The sequence below is a fragment of the Cyrtonyx montezumae genome, unplaced genomic scaffold (assembly GCF_038088225.1).
Source record: "Cyrtonyx montezumae isolate F1298 unplaced genomic scaffold, pur_monq_1.0 scaffold_3, whole genome shotgun sequence".
Taxonomy (NCBI): Eukaryota; Metazoa; Chordata; class Aves; order Galliformes; family Odontophoridae; genus Cyrtonyx; species Cyrtonyx montezumae.
In genome coordinates this window covers 137,865,670-137,880,058 of record NW_027072034.1, presented here as the reverse complement: position 1 = coordinate 137,880,058, position 14,389 = coordinate 137,865,670, and positions in this window count along the sequence as shown.

The following is a 14,389-nucleotide window of genomic DNA, read 5'->3' as shown; positions in this document are numbered from 1 at the left end:
CCGTTTTTCCATCTTTTTTCTCCCTCATGGATGATATTAAACATACCACTTTTAAGGAGCATTTTTAATTTGTTGTAGTTAAAAACAAATAAATAGGTCATTTGGAATTTTTTTTTCAGATGTTGGTATTTCTTGTAGTGGCTCTTCATTCTCTCAGCATGTTCTCCTTAGGTAATCTGGAGCTTTCTCTGGGTACCATCAAGTAATGGCTATTTCTATTTTTGTCTGCATGAGGTGATTCCGTTCTGATATCCAGTACAAGTGTTGCATAAGCACTGGTGTTATAGATAGATTCGATGGACTAAGAATCAAAGAGTCAACTATTGAATTTTATTAATCAGAGAGCAAAGAGGCAATGCAGCACTGGGCAACAGGGGACTCTGCGTTCCACCAACTGTCGCAACAGTTGAACCAATACCCGATCCTTTTATACAGTCCGTCTTCCGTATACGTGTCGTTTTCGCTTCCTCATTGCGGTGTACTCTGCGCATGATCCAGTTGTTGCTAGGGGGTCTTCTTCTGCCAGTAAGTAGTCTTCCTTCATATCTCCTTCTTGACCCTTTCTGGTGGTTTTTCCTTTTATGGTATGTTATTCATACGAACATATCTCATTGGTTAATTGCACAATCACTAGTCCTTGAACGTGTTTAGGCTAGCTCCCGGTATGCGCAAGTTTTGTGTTTTCGCAAACTAAGCTTTCTTATAGTAATGGCTATCTTTTGTGGCTTTCTTGATTGCTTAAGCGGAACGTTCATCTGCGTTACATGCTAAATCACAAATCACAGTTACTTATTTACAGGTCCCTTCCTTCTTACAGCGAACAAAAAGATTACTTTCTCACAATTCCCTCCTTTTTCTTTTATTACTATTTTTGTTCGTGGTATCTCAGTACCCCTCTTTCATTAAGCTCCAGATAATCCTCTGTCCCTGTTTCATGGAGGGACTCATATTTGGCCCTCATGAGCATCAAATGGACAGCCTCCAATTTCCCTCTCACTATAGAGATTAGTTTATTGAAAATACAGGGCCCAAAGGTTAACACTAAGATCAGTAGTATCAAAGGGCCTGCTATAGTGGACAAAAGGGTTGTCATCCATGGGGAACGAGTGAACCAAGATTCATACCAACTTTGTTGCTCTTCTTCTTCCCTTTTTCTCTGTTCTAGTTGTTTTCGTAACTCTGTCATGGTGTCAATTACTATCCCAGGATGATCTGCATAAGTGCAACACTCTTCCCTTAGAGCTACACACAGTCCCCCTTGTTGTAAGAATAGAAGATCCAGTCCTCTACGATTTTGGAGTACTACCTCTGATAAAGACCTGACTGATTTCACTAATCCATCTATTGCCTTCTCAATTCGGCTTAGATCCTCGTCTACTGAGAGTCTCAAGTCCCTGAATCCCTGTTGTTGGTTTACTAGAGATGCTACCCCAGTTCCCATCCCTGCTCCCCAACACCTAATAGCACCGCTACTGTCAGTGCGGTAAATAGTTCTCTTTTTATTAGATGGTATTCCGGGGTAATCTGATGCTCATATACATAATCTTTAGGATGATATGATATTCGGGGAAGAATTAAAACTTGTATGTAATATTCTGATGTCTCGTTAAAATTATCAATCGCCAGGCATGGAGTAATCCCCAGGTTATTACAAATCCATTTTGTGTTGACTGCAGGAATGAGCCATTTGGCTGGCTTTTTCGGGTCTGAGATGGACATTTTTACTTGGCAGAGGTGTTTTTTCTCTTCAGGTATACTTCCTACACACATTCCTTTGCCTTTTACCTGAGCCATTGATAATCCAGGTGTGTTTTCTTTCCCCTTTTTCCACAAACATTCCCTGGGGTTTGTTCCATTAATTCGTCCTGGCTCAGCGGGGGATCCTACGGCTTCATAAAAGGGCGGTCTCACTATATAGCATAACCAGCATCCCTCAGTTAGATTTGGGTGAGTCTCATTTAGGACTCCAAATGTGGCCTGCATTACTTTCCACAGTGCGTTATATTCCTGAGTGGGCCGATCATCTGGCCAATTAGTGGATTCGTTTCTACTCTGAGTCCCTTTTACTCCTGGGGTTACATTATTAGGACGCTTCGTTGGGTTCGTCTGACTCTCAATGTTGGCAACTGGATTGGGTCCTATAGGTACCGGGTCATGTGGGACTGGCTCCTTTTTTATGAGGAAGTATCCTCCCCGGTCTTTCCCAGGTTCCCATAACCTGGCGCCCCAAAGTTTTCCCGTTAATCATACTGGATCATTAAGTCGATCCCTGATAACATCGATTTGTATTGTCTGGCAATTACCGATGCTTACTACTCCACTACTCCATGATTCTATTAAAGGAGGGTCACAACCGTGGGGGAACCACCCGAGAGTTATATATATTTATCCCGTTCCCCTCCGGGGGAAAATCCATGAGCTACTGTCTCACAACCCCAATATCCACAAAAATAATGTCCGGGATAATTACAGTAGGGCTTTCCCAGGGTTGGATGCAGGGCAAAAATAAAATCCTACCCTGTTTAAGCAAGGTTCTACCGGAATAATGTCGCAGGGGTTGCATCTAAACGAGGGACTTCCTGAGGTTATCACTGTATGAAGGACCCGATGATCTTTCCATCTTATTAATGACCATTTGAAAGGTTCATGGCTTTTCTCATGATTTGTCTCTGCTGTTACAGTAGGGGGTCCTATAAGTCCTTTAATCATACATAATGTGAGAGCTAGGTGAAGTCCACTGCTGGATTTATTTAACCTTTCGCCATTTTTTTTTTTTTTTATTCCCAATATTGTTCCCTGTCCGGCCTTGGGTTTCCAAAGATCCTGGAGCCACCTTAGTGTTTACGTTCCATGGGAGTTCCCTGTTCCCACCTTTTATCCCTCTGCCTCGCCCGCCAACCAGGTTGCTGCTGGCTGCGGGGTATCCCATCTTCACGGCAGCAAGGATTTCAGGGGCGGGTGTCACTCCTCTCTCCCACCTTCTGGCGGTGAGGTATTACACCGGGGCTCCTTCGTTCACTCTCGGTACTTATGTTGGATGGACCCGGAGGCTCGTCGGGGTGATGATGGTAAAATTCAGAATTTATTTCTTTGAAATATATCTATCACTAAATCGGGGATCCCACTTTTAGCTTTCGAGCTGCCGCCTTCCGGTTCAGGACCAGAGCAGTCAGCTCGCGCTGCTCCTCCCAACAGGGTTGACACATACGCCTAGGAGCCCTCCCTTCTCCGGCAGTGAACTTACCACAACTCTTTACAAATTTCACAACAGAAGCGAGCAAATAGGTGACAATTGCAATTTAGTCATCTACAGATTGCTTCTATATCATTATGTCTTGCGTTACTTTCCCATTTTATAGTTTTCCCTATAAGGTTGACATGCAAACCCCTCTAGATATTTACTCAGCCAATCCCTACAGCCGTGTACCAGTTATACTCAGGGCAAATTTGGTAGACTGACCTCACTTAATGTTCTATCAAAACATTTGTCCTTCAAGTCTTAGGAAATGACTCTCATTCTCCTCTATACTTAAACACAAATTCCTTTCCCACACTTAACGACTTTCCATAAGAAATACACAATTAGTGACAAGATTAATGCTGTCACAAACCCTATTAAACACTGTACACCGAAGGGTAGGTGTTCAAACCATGCCCCAATCATTTGGCTTCTTCAGGTAGGTTGAGATTTCTTCACCAAAGGGATTATATTGGTTTTCTTTGGTTGTTCACAGAAGTCCTGGATAAGGGTGATTTCTGGAGCTGGTTGATATTCTTGCAAAATCTGTTTTAGGGCCTGCCCGAACAGATTTGGGATTCGGTAAAGCCCTGTGGTAGTACTGTCCACCTCAGCTGTTGTTTTCTCCCTGTGTCCGGGTCTTCCCATTCAAAGGCGAAATAATCTTGGCAAGACTCATCTAGAGGGCAAGCCCAAAACGCATCTTTCAAATCAATTACACTATACCATAGGTTTTCAGGGCCTAATTTACTCAATAAGGCATAAGGATTAGCAACTACAGGAAAGCGAGATATTGTCTTCTTATTTATTTCCCGTAAATCGTGTACCAAACGATAGGTACCATTAGGCTTTTTTACCGGCAATATGGGAGTGTTGAATGGGGACATACAAGGTTCCAGTAACCCCTGCTTTATAAGTCTCTCTATTTCTGGTTTTAGGCCTCTCCTTCCCTCCAATGAAATGGGGTACTGTTTTACTTTTATAGGAATTTCAGGGTCTCTAAGTTTAACTGAAAAAGGAGGTATTTCCAAACGCCCCACACTTTCGATTGTATAACATACTTCAGGGTTAATCCTCTCTTCATCCTCCACCCTTAAAGGGCAAAGTTTAATCTGTTGGGGAATGGCTTCAGGAGCACAGAGGTCCTGGCAATATGTATGAGCATAGCTTGCATGGTAGCACAGACTACATATTCATGGAAAAGTACTAGATGTTGATAGGAGGTCACGATGCCCCTGGGCCAAGTGATAAACAGCTCAAGGCGGACAAGAACTGCTGCAGGTGAGCAACCCAAGCTGCCAAGACATCTATGGGAAACTTCTGTGATTATGTTATTCACCCTGCTTTCAGTGAAGAAGGCTTCACAGGGTTGCTGATAATTGTAACTATAGGTATTTTTAGAATAAGCTGTCCTTGGTAGTCTAGTCTGTTTAGCTTTCCTTTGGGCTCTGTGTTATGCGCTGGCCACGCTGATACGGCACTCAGGGGAAAGTACACTGTGTGAACCTAGAGAAAAGCAGAAGCAGGAGATGGTCTGTAGCGAGTGGGAGAGGAAAAGTGCACTTTGAACAGGGGACGCCCTGCCAGCACTGCCTTTCACACCCTCTGCCGACGCATTCCTGTTTGGATTTCTTAGGATTAGGATGATATCAAGAGTTACCTCCCTCAGGATGGTTTCTCACTGCTGTTAATTGTTGGGAACTGCTTAAAGTTGTTTTTTCTCTGAGGCTCTCAGCCAATGATTGTGTGCCATTCTCTGTACGCCCTGTCTTAAACACTATAAGAATAAGGCTGTCCGGGTAATAAATGAGAGCTTGATCACTCGTATTGAGTTTTTGTCATGCTTCCCCGCTCGAGAGCAATCAATCCGGACCCGGAATTCCGCGACATTAATCCTTATTTCCCTGTTCTTTACTTCCAAGCTTATCCCCAGTTCTATAATTAGATCTCGTCCCAACAAATTGAATTCAGCTTCTGGTACAATTAGAAAATCTCCCAATCCTATCTTAGATTCTGTTTCTATTTTTACATTTTTAACAACCCCTACCTTAAAGGGTTCTCCCTTAGCTCCTACTACTAGGGCTGTTTCTCTGGACAATTTACATCCAGAGGGTAGTTGTTGTATGGTGGATTTCTCAGCCCCCGAGTCCACTAAAAATTCTATTTCTTCTTGTTGGGGACCTATCTTTAATTTTATCAAGGGCTCACGGTGTTTCTGGGTCCCCAAAAGGTAAAGCCCCTGACCTCCCTAGTCTTCTACACAATAATAAATCATCTTGGCTTTACTCTTATTTCCTGTCCCAGGATAATACCTCCACATTTCTAACATGAATGCTAGAGGAGAATCCTTCGGGACTGGAGGACGTTTCATGGCTACAGGGGCTTTGCTGTTTCCCTGTCCCATCTTCCGGAGTGCCTTCACTCAGCCGTCTGTGCGTTCCACTCGCTTCCCCTCGTTCGTGGCTCAAGCCTTCGCAGGCAATGAGAACCGCACTACTAGAGGGTCCACACTCGGTCCTTTCTTGCCTTTTTGCTCTTAAATTTCGGATCGTCGGTAGGAGTAAGGCAGTGAATCAAGAGTGGGGCCACCAGCTCTGGCGGGGCACCTCCCCAACCCTCAGAACCCGGCCACTACTCCTATCCGAGTCACGGCACCAATTGTTATAGATAGATTCGACTGACTAAGAATCAAAGAGTCAACTATTGAATTTTATTAATCAGAGAGCAAAGAGGCAATGCAGCACTGGGCAACAGGGGACTCTGCGTTCCACCAACTGTCGCAACAGTTGAACCAATACCCGATCCTTTTATACAGTCCGTCTTCCGTATACGTGTCCTTTTCGCTTCCTCATTGCGGTGTACTCTGCGCATGATCCAGTTGTTGCTAGGGGGTCTTCTTCTGCCAGTAAGTAGTCCTCCTCCATATCTCCTTCTTGACCCTTTCTGGTGTTTTTTCCTTTTATGGTATGTTATTCATACGAACATATCTCATTGGTTAATTGCACAATCACTAGTCCTTGAACGTGTTTAGGCTAGCTCCCGGTATGCGCAAGTTTTGTGTTTTCGCAAGCTATGCTTTCTTATAGTAATGGCTATCTTTTGTGGCTTTCTTGATTGCTTAAGCAGAACGTTCATCTGCGTTACATGCTAAATCACAAATCACGGTTACTTATTTACAGGTCCCTTCCTTCTTACAGCGAACAAAAAGATTACTTTCTCACAAACCTGAAGCAGTTAATGCTGGGAAGATGGAAAAGCAGTATTTCGACCTTGAGTCCTGTCGGTACTTAACACTGCTGTGCGACAGGACGACTTTTTGTTGCTGCCAACAGCTGGCAATGCAGTAACTGCAGCTCAGGTAGAAGGTAATGCCATGGGACTTTGTGTCTATAAGACTAGCAGTTTTGCTGGGTTCAGGAAGTTATGTGTTACTGAGGATCTGCAGCACTCATTCCTTGTCTACCAAATTTGCTAGAATATTGTACAACAAAAGAAGTCAATGTTACAGAGATGTTAGAATGGTTATACTGAGGCAAATGGAAACTGTAAAAAATATTTGTACCCACTAATTCAGCAACTTGAGGTAACAGCAGTGAGGAGAAGCAGTGAATGTTGCTGCAACTCCTTTTTATTGTGAAAACAATTTTGTGGCACTAATACACTGTATTTAATTTCAGATTTTCTGTTGCAAGTTGGTATTTAATAAACTATGATACCTATATGTCTTTTTTTTATTCTGCTGACCTTCTTGACTTCTTGCTTCCCACTGCATTCCTTGCCACTGTGACTTGCTACAGCTCTCCTCTGCTCACTTCATCTCTGCTTCTGGTGCCTGCAGCCTGTCCTGAGAGCATGTAAATGGGACAGCATGCGTCTGTGTCCTTTTCCTCCCGAGGTACTTGAAGCATGATTGCACTAAAGATCAGGGACTAGAGTAGACGTATTGCTAGCGATCACTTTAATGCTTTTCAGTGGTCTGAGCAGGAGGTGGTGGGTGAGCTCCTGGTAGTCATGAAGGGCTAGCAAACCCCTCAGCATCGGATCAGATGGGGAGCTGATCAGTTTGGAGCCTACCAAGGGCAAAGGTGCCAAGAATTTTCTCTGGCCTGCACCACGGTGATCAAAGAGGAGCTCACATTGTGGTACATTTTAGCATCTCTCCACAAAGAAGGCAGGTGCAGAAAGTCACGGCCTTCACTTCATGTGGTTATTTTAGCAAACTCGGCTGTGACCTGTTTATTTCGTGATACGCTTCTGTGCTGTTGGTTGTCAGTGAAAGGGGAAGGTTACTGTCTAGAGGAAAAGCAGCAGAGAAACTCATTGTTGGCATCTAGCATAGCAGGAGCTGAGAGCAGCTCCAGTGGAGCAATCAGTCACTAGTATGATCTCAATGGCTTTGATGTCATAAGGTTTGTCGTCATAGAAATTGGAGAGTCTATGCTTGAAACGAATGTGGAGAGGTGTGATTTCAGTGGGTGTGCTGAACCACTTTCTGGTCTTCAGTGGTGATAAATTAATAGGAAACCACAGGTAAAGTCTCTGTTGTAAATCTGGTCATGCTTGGGGATCTCTGGGGCCTCTTTTGCACGTTGGCCATCCCTTCCTGAAACAACCTCTGGTGGCTCTTTGTGCTCTCTCCAGCTGGTACAGGACAGGAATCAGGTGGAAGAATACTGCAATGGAGTTCACTGTACCTGGAGGACACTCAGGCCTCATTGAGAGGGGCAACCTTGGGGTTCATCAGTGGGCCAAAGCCCCTGGGTCCTTCCTCTGGCAGCTTTCAGCAGTTCCAGCCACTGCACTGGCATCAGGGAGCAGGCTTGTGTGCTTCCCTCTCCACCCCTGCCCATGGAGATGGGCTTGGTGAGCACCTTCCTCACTCATAGAATGAATCATAGAAGGGCTTGGGTTGGAATGCACCTTAAATCCCATGCTGTTCCAACCCCCTGCCTCGGGCAGGGTCACCTTTCACCAGCTCAGGCTGCCCAGGCCCCATCCAGCCTGGCCTTGAGCACCCCCAGGGCCCGGGCGTGCACGGCTTCTCTGGGCAGATTGTGCCAGGGCCTCACTACCTTGTGAGTAAAGAATTTCTTCCAGATGAACTAAATTCCCCCTTGTGTACTTTAAAGCCATTCTCCCTTGTCCTACCACTATCAAACTGTAAAAAGTTGGTCCCCCTCCTGTTTACAAGCTCTTCTCCACTACTGACAGGCTGCACTGAGGTCTGCCCGGAGCTCTACCAGTGGTGAGTGCTGAACAAGCAGAGAGCCTGTGGGTAGGAGCGAAGGGGCAGACCACAAGATAGGTGACACTGCTGTGTGTGCGCACTCTACAGACCTGATGAGGAGGAGGAAGCTGATGAGGCCTTCCACAAACAGCTGGAAGTAGTCCCGCAATGCGCAGTCCTGGTTTTATGGGGGACTTCAATCATTCTGATATTTGTTGGATAAGCAACACAGCCAGGCACACGTGGTCCAGGAGGTTCCTGCAACACATTCAAGACAGGTTTCTGACCCAGGTGGTGGAGGAGACAATGAGGAGAGGTGTGCTATTTCACCTTGTTCTTACTAACAAGGAAGGGCTGCTTGGGGATGTGAAGGTTGGAGGCAGTTTGAGATGCAGTGATCTTGAGTTGATGGAGTTCCAGATCTTGTGCGGAAGAAGAAAAGTAGGACTGCTACCCTGGCCTTCACAAGAACCAGCTTCGACCTCTTCAAAGACATACTTGAAGGCATCCCATGGGCTAAGAGTGTTAGAAGGTAGAGGGGCCTATGAGAGCTGGGCCACTTCTGAGCTCAAGGTCGGTGCACCCCTAAGAGTAAGAAATCTGGGAAAGGTGGCAGGAGGCCTGTGAGGCTGAGCAAGGACCTCGTAGATGATTAAAAAGGAAAGGAGAAGGTCCATGAAATGTGGAAAATGGCCTGTCCGCTTTGGAAGAATACAGGAATGTTGTCAAGGTCTGTGAAGATGCAACAGGGAATGCTAAAACCCTCTGGAACTTGCAAAGGAGGGAGAGGATAACAAGAAAGGTTTTTTTAGGTATGTCAACAGTAAAAGAAAGAATCAGGAAAATGTGGGTCCCCTACTAAATGAGATGGGTGTCCTGGTAACAGGGATGCTGAGAAGGTGGAGATACTGAATGCCTTCTTTGCTTCCAAGTGTAGTGTCTTGCAGCTCGAGAGGAATAACCACATGCACCAGTACAGGTTGGGGGATGACCTGCTGGAAAGGAGCTCTGCAGTAAAGGAAAAGGAGGCTCTGGAAGACAACAGGCTGGCCATGAGCCAGCAGTGTGCCCTGGTAGACAAGAAGGCCAGTGGCACCTTGGGATGCCCCCTCTCCTCTGCTCTGCTGTGGCCACGTTTAGAATTCTGTGTCCAGTTCTGGGCTTCCCAGTTCAAAAAAGACAGGGATCTCCTAGGAGTCCAGCGGAGGACCATGAAGATGATAAAGGGCCTGGAGCATCTCCAGTGGTCCGAAGTCTGTTCAGCCTCGGGAAAAGAGGACTGAGGAGGAATCAGATTAATGTTTATAAATATCTAAAGGGAGATGGAAGGCAAACGGATGAGGCCAGGCTCACCCTTTTGTGTGCAGTGAGGAGATTGTAAACAAAGAGCAATGGTCTAAAACTTGAACACAGAAAGCTCCGTAAAAACATGTGGAAGATCTTTGTGGTAAGGGTGACAAGAGTCCTGGAACAGGTTGCCCAGAGAGGTTGTAGAATCTCCTTCTATGGAAGCATTCAAGACCCTAAGTACACCTACCCATGTGATCCATTGTAGGGTACCTGCTTTAGCAATGGGCTTGGACTCAGGGATCTCTTGAGGTCCCTTCCAAATCCTGTAGTGCTGCGATTGGCTCTTGCACCTTTTCTGTACTTTATGCCCAGATTATCTTCACTGAACAAGTCTTTCTTGGTACTGCAGAAGAGTCATCTTAGAACTTCCTGGCTTCCTCAGTTACTAAGGGTCAGGAGGCCCATGGCAGAACGCAACAGAAACTTTTATAAATATTGGAAGTTGGAGCATAAAATTCAAATGACTTGACCAATGTTGTGAACTATGTGGGATGTTAAACAGTCTCTGGACAAAACAGGAAGCTGTCCCCTGTAGCCACACGACAAACAACACTTAAATCATAACAGTAGTTGACTCCTTCAACCATTTTATTTCATTTCACATGAAAGACTGTTTCCACTCTCATCCTAACAATTTGAATTGAAAGAATCATATAGCTGCCTTTTCAAAGCCCTTGAGCAATTTCAGCTCCTGAGCTTATTCATGGAATCATGGAATCACCAAGATTGGAAAAGACCTACAAGATCATCTAGTCCAACCGTCCACCTATTTGCCACCATCCATGAGTCAGTGTAAAGATAAAGCACTGGCCACCTCTGTCGTTCAGCAATATCTAAGGCCAGCTGGACAGCCTTTACCTCTGCAAATTGACTTGATTCTCCTTTTCCTTCAGTGGCCTCAGCAACTCGTCGTGTGGGGCTCCACACAGCAGATTTCCATCTGCGGTGCTTACCCACAATGCGACAGGATCCATCTGTGAACAGCGCATATCTCTTTTCATTGTCTGGTAGTTCATTATATGGTGGGGCCTCTTTGGCACGTGATACCTCCTCTGCTGGTGTTGTTCCAAACTTTTTACCTTCAGGCCAGTCCGTGATCACTTCTAGGATTCCTGGATGACTGAGGTTCCCCATCCGAGCTCGCTGTGTAATCAGCGCAATCCACTTACTCCAAGTGGCATCAGTAGCATGATGGGTAGAGGGAACCTTTCCTTTGAACATCCAGTTCAGCACTGGCAGTCGAGGTGCCAGAAGGAGCTGCATTTCAGTTCGGAAGCAGCTCGAACCCCCTCGTACGCGGCTAAGATCTCCTTCTCAGTTGGAGTGTAGCGCTCCTCAGACCCCCTGTACGCCCGTCTCCAGAATCCAAGGGGTCGGCCTCGAGTCTCTCCAGGAGCTCTTTGCCACAGACTCCAAGTGGGACCTTCCTTTCCAGCAGCAGTGTAGAGGATGTTCTTTACATCCTGTCCCGTCCGCACTGGCCCCAGGGCCACGGCACGGGCTATCTCCTGCTTAATTTCTCAAAAGCCTGCTGCTGCTCAGGGCCCCACACAAAATCATTCTTCTTCCGCGTCACCCGATAGAGAGGGCTCACAATGAGACTGTAGTTTGGAACATGCATTCTCCAAAAGCCCACTACACCCAGAAAAGCTTGGGTCTCTGTCTTACTTGTGGCTGGAGACATGGCAGTGATTTTGTTAATCACATCTGTAGGGATGTGACGACGTCCATCTTGCCACTTTATACCTAGGAACTGAATTTCCTGTGCAGGCCCTTTCACTTTGCTTCGCTTGATAGCAAAGCCAGCTCGCAGAAGGATCTGGATTATTCTCTCTCCTTTCTCAAAAACTTCCCCTGCTGTATTGCCCCACACAATGATATCATCAATGTATTGTAAGTGCTCAGGAGCACCACCCTCTCAGTGAGCCCTGTCAGCTCCTGGGCTACGATCTGTTTCTCCCTTTGAGAGAGGAGCTGAGTAAACCTCCTCATGGTAAAATAAAGAAGGAAAGAAATTTCAGCTGCAACATTAAGGCTGATGCTGTGTATTCATTAGATGTGTTTTCCTGAACCTCTCAGTATCCCTCACTGCCACTGAAGGGATAGAAAAGAACACCACCTGTACTTCCACTCCACCCACCAATTGCCCTAATTCCCTACGGTCCCTTTTGACAGCCCTAAGTATTCTCTCAGCAACTTCAGCCTGCCAGCCTGACCTATCAGAAGGAATAATAGGTGATGGTTGGAAACGATGCTACTAAGTATTTTCCAGCCATTCCAGAAAAAGATAGTTTCCTGGCCCTTAGTAGTACAGTTTGTAGCCTAAATTGATAGTTGCACCATGATACTTGGTGAAGGTTTCCTACAGCAAGGACTGACTACTTTATATTTTGTCTAAAAAGTGTAATTTTTACGGGAAATGTTAAACAATTAGCTTGCTGCCACTAGATGGCAAAAAGCACTCGTAGAAAGCAGCAACACTGCTCTCAGCACTAAGGAGAGTTCATTCCTTCCTGGGACAGGAAGGAAATAAGGCAGTGTAAAGGTCCTGTCCAAACATGCACTGCTTGTTTGAAAGCTCTGCCTGATTACGCCTATCTCTCTGCACGGAGTTGGGCTTCTTTTGACAGAGGGCCTTATTATAATCTTGATAGAAGCACAGAAAATGTTAAGTAAAAAACAACTTGTAAAGCCAGCTACCACAAATTTTTAACAAACCTTGCAGCTGCACTTCCCCACAGAGAACATGGCAAAACTTTGATGACAGAGCTCAACAAATTTAGGCAAACTTGCTGTAAAAGACTGAAGTGTCTCACTTTGTCCATTCTTTTTAGGTTGTCTTCCTGCAATAGTAGGAGAGCAAGAGGAAGAGTCTGAATCTCCTCAGTATTCTAAGGCACTTTCTGTGAAGGATGCACATGGTTCCCCATTGGCTTGCTTACATCTTGGCTTGCTTACTTTTGGGCTTCTTTCCCTGTGGGCTGGCTGCCCTCTTCTGCTGCCTGTGCCTTATGCTTCTGAACAAGGCAACCTTGAAATACTTAAGCTCTAGGCCAGCTGTTCAAGGTATGTCATACTGCTAGTAGGCCTTGGTGCTCTCCACAAGCTGGAGGAGCAAAGCAGTGTGTTAGAAGCAGCCTTCTTGTGGGGACATACAAACACATTGCTGTCCCTCCAAGTTTCTGCTCTGAAGCTGACATGAACCTAACGGCGCCATGGATATTTCTGAATTGACCTTATCCCTGATTCTAGGAGGAGCTCAAGCTCCTGCCTTGGATACCTGTAAGAGACTGTGAATCGACCCTCCTGCTAAGCTTGGTCCACATGAAAGACTGCAAGCATATTGGGGATTAATTCATGTAAACAGGCACCAAATTACACAACACAACTCAAGTACATCAAAGCTATGGACTCTGAGGTTTCTCTGCATCTGCCCTAAGTTTCCACCTAATTCCCAGAGGGTGGTGCTCAGTCCTCTGCTGCTGAGGGAATTGAGGGAGGGAATTGATCCTCTCTATGGGGCTTTTCTATAGCTCAGGATGCTTCAGCGTGCACTGAGCTGTGATGGTCGGGCTGGCAAGGAATGGGACTGCTGCTTTCAGTTTCTGCCCCTGTGAGCAGCTTAAGGTAACAGTGGAGACATAAGCTCAGGTTGTTGCAGTACCCCGGGCATCATTTTGGCAGGGTAGATTGAGTAACATGGAAGTGGGTTTCCTTATTTTATTAACCAGGCACCTGTGATTAGGAGGGCTACTCATTAAGAAGCTGCTTTGTTCATACTGGGAGAAATGCGCACGCGTTCCTCTTAAAAAGCTGCTTATGAATTCTAATAGATCAAAATGCAATGAAGAAACGTGAGGTTTTGAAAGTGGAAGTTTTCAATTTCCCTTCATGTATTTCTGTTTCAGGCTCCAGGCTGAAGGTGACAGATTGGAAGCCACAGTTCAGCCATAAAGCAAAATGACTGAAGCTGCTTTGAGCAACCTGCAAGCCTTTGCCTCAGTAAGTTAGTTAAGAACCTCTGGTTTTTGCAAGCTCCTGAGCCTAGTTAAGTAATTCTGTGGGGAAAATACAGGATGAGATTTTCCTGGAGAACCTAGGAAAGCTGAGCTCCCGAGCTGTGCTGCCCATAGGCTGCTCTGAAAATCCTGCCGGCCCATTCCCCAGCTTTGTGATTTTAAGAGTTTTCCCATGATCCTATGGCAAGTCACTGTTAAAAATAGAAGGTAAGGGTTTACATTAACATGCTGGTGTATGTTCTGTTTTAGACCAGTAGTGATATTGAAGAACTCAGACTGCACTTCAGACTTTCCTCCTCATTAATGGTATTTATCAAGTTTGTAGAACTCTGCACAGCACGGACTTGAAGTGCCTCATTCTCCCTAATACAGTGGTTACAATTGGTATAAAGGTATGCTTTAATCTGAGCCCTATGTGAAGAAAATCGTTTGTGTTTTTTGTCTAGGGAAGTAAGAGATGACTGCAAGCCCTGTTCTGAACTGATACTGGCAAGAGCAGCAGTGAGGTGTGAACTATGGGAAGAAAAATTGCAGCATGATGTTATCCTTCTTTTT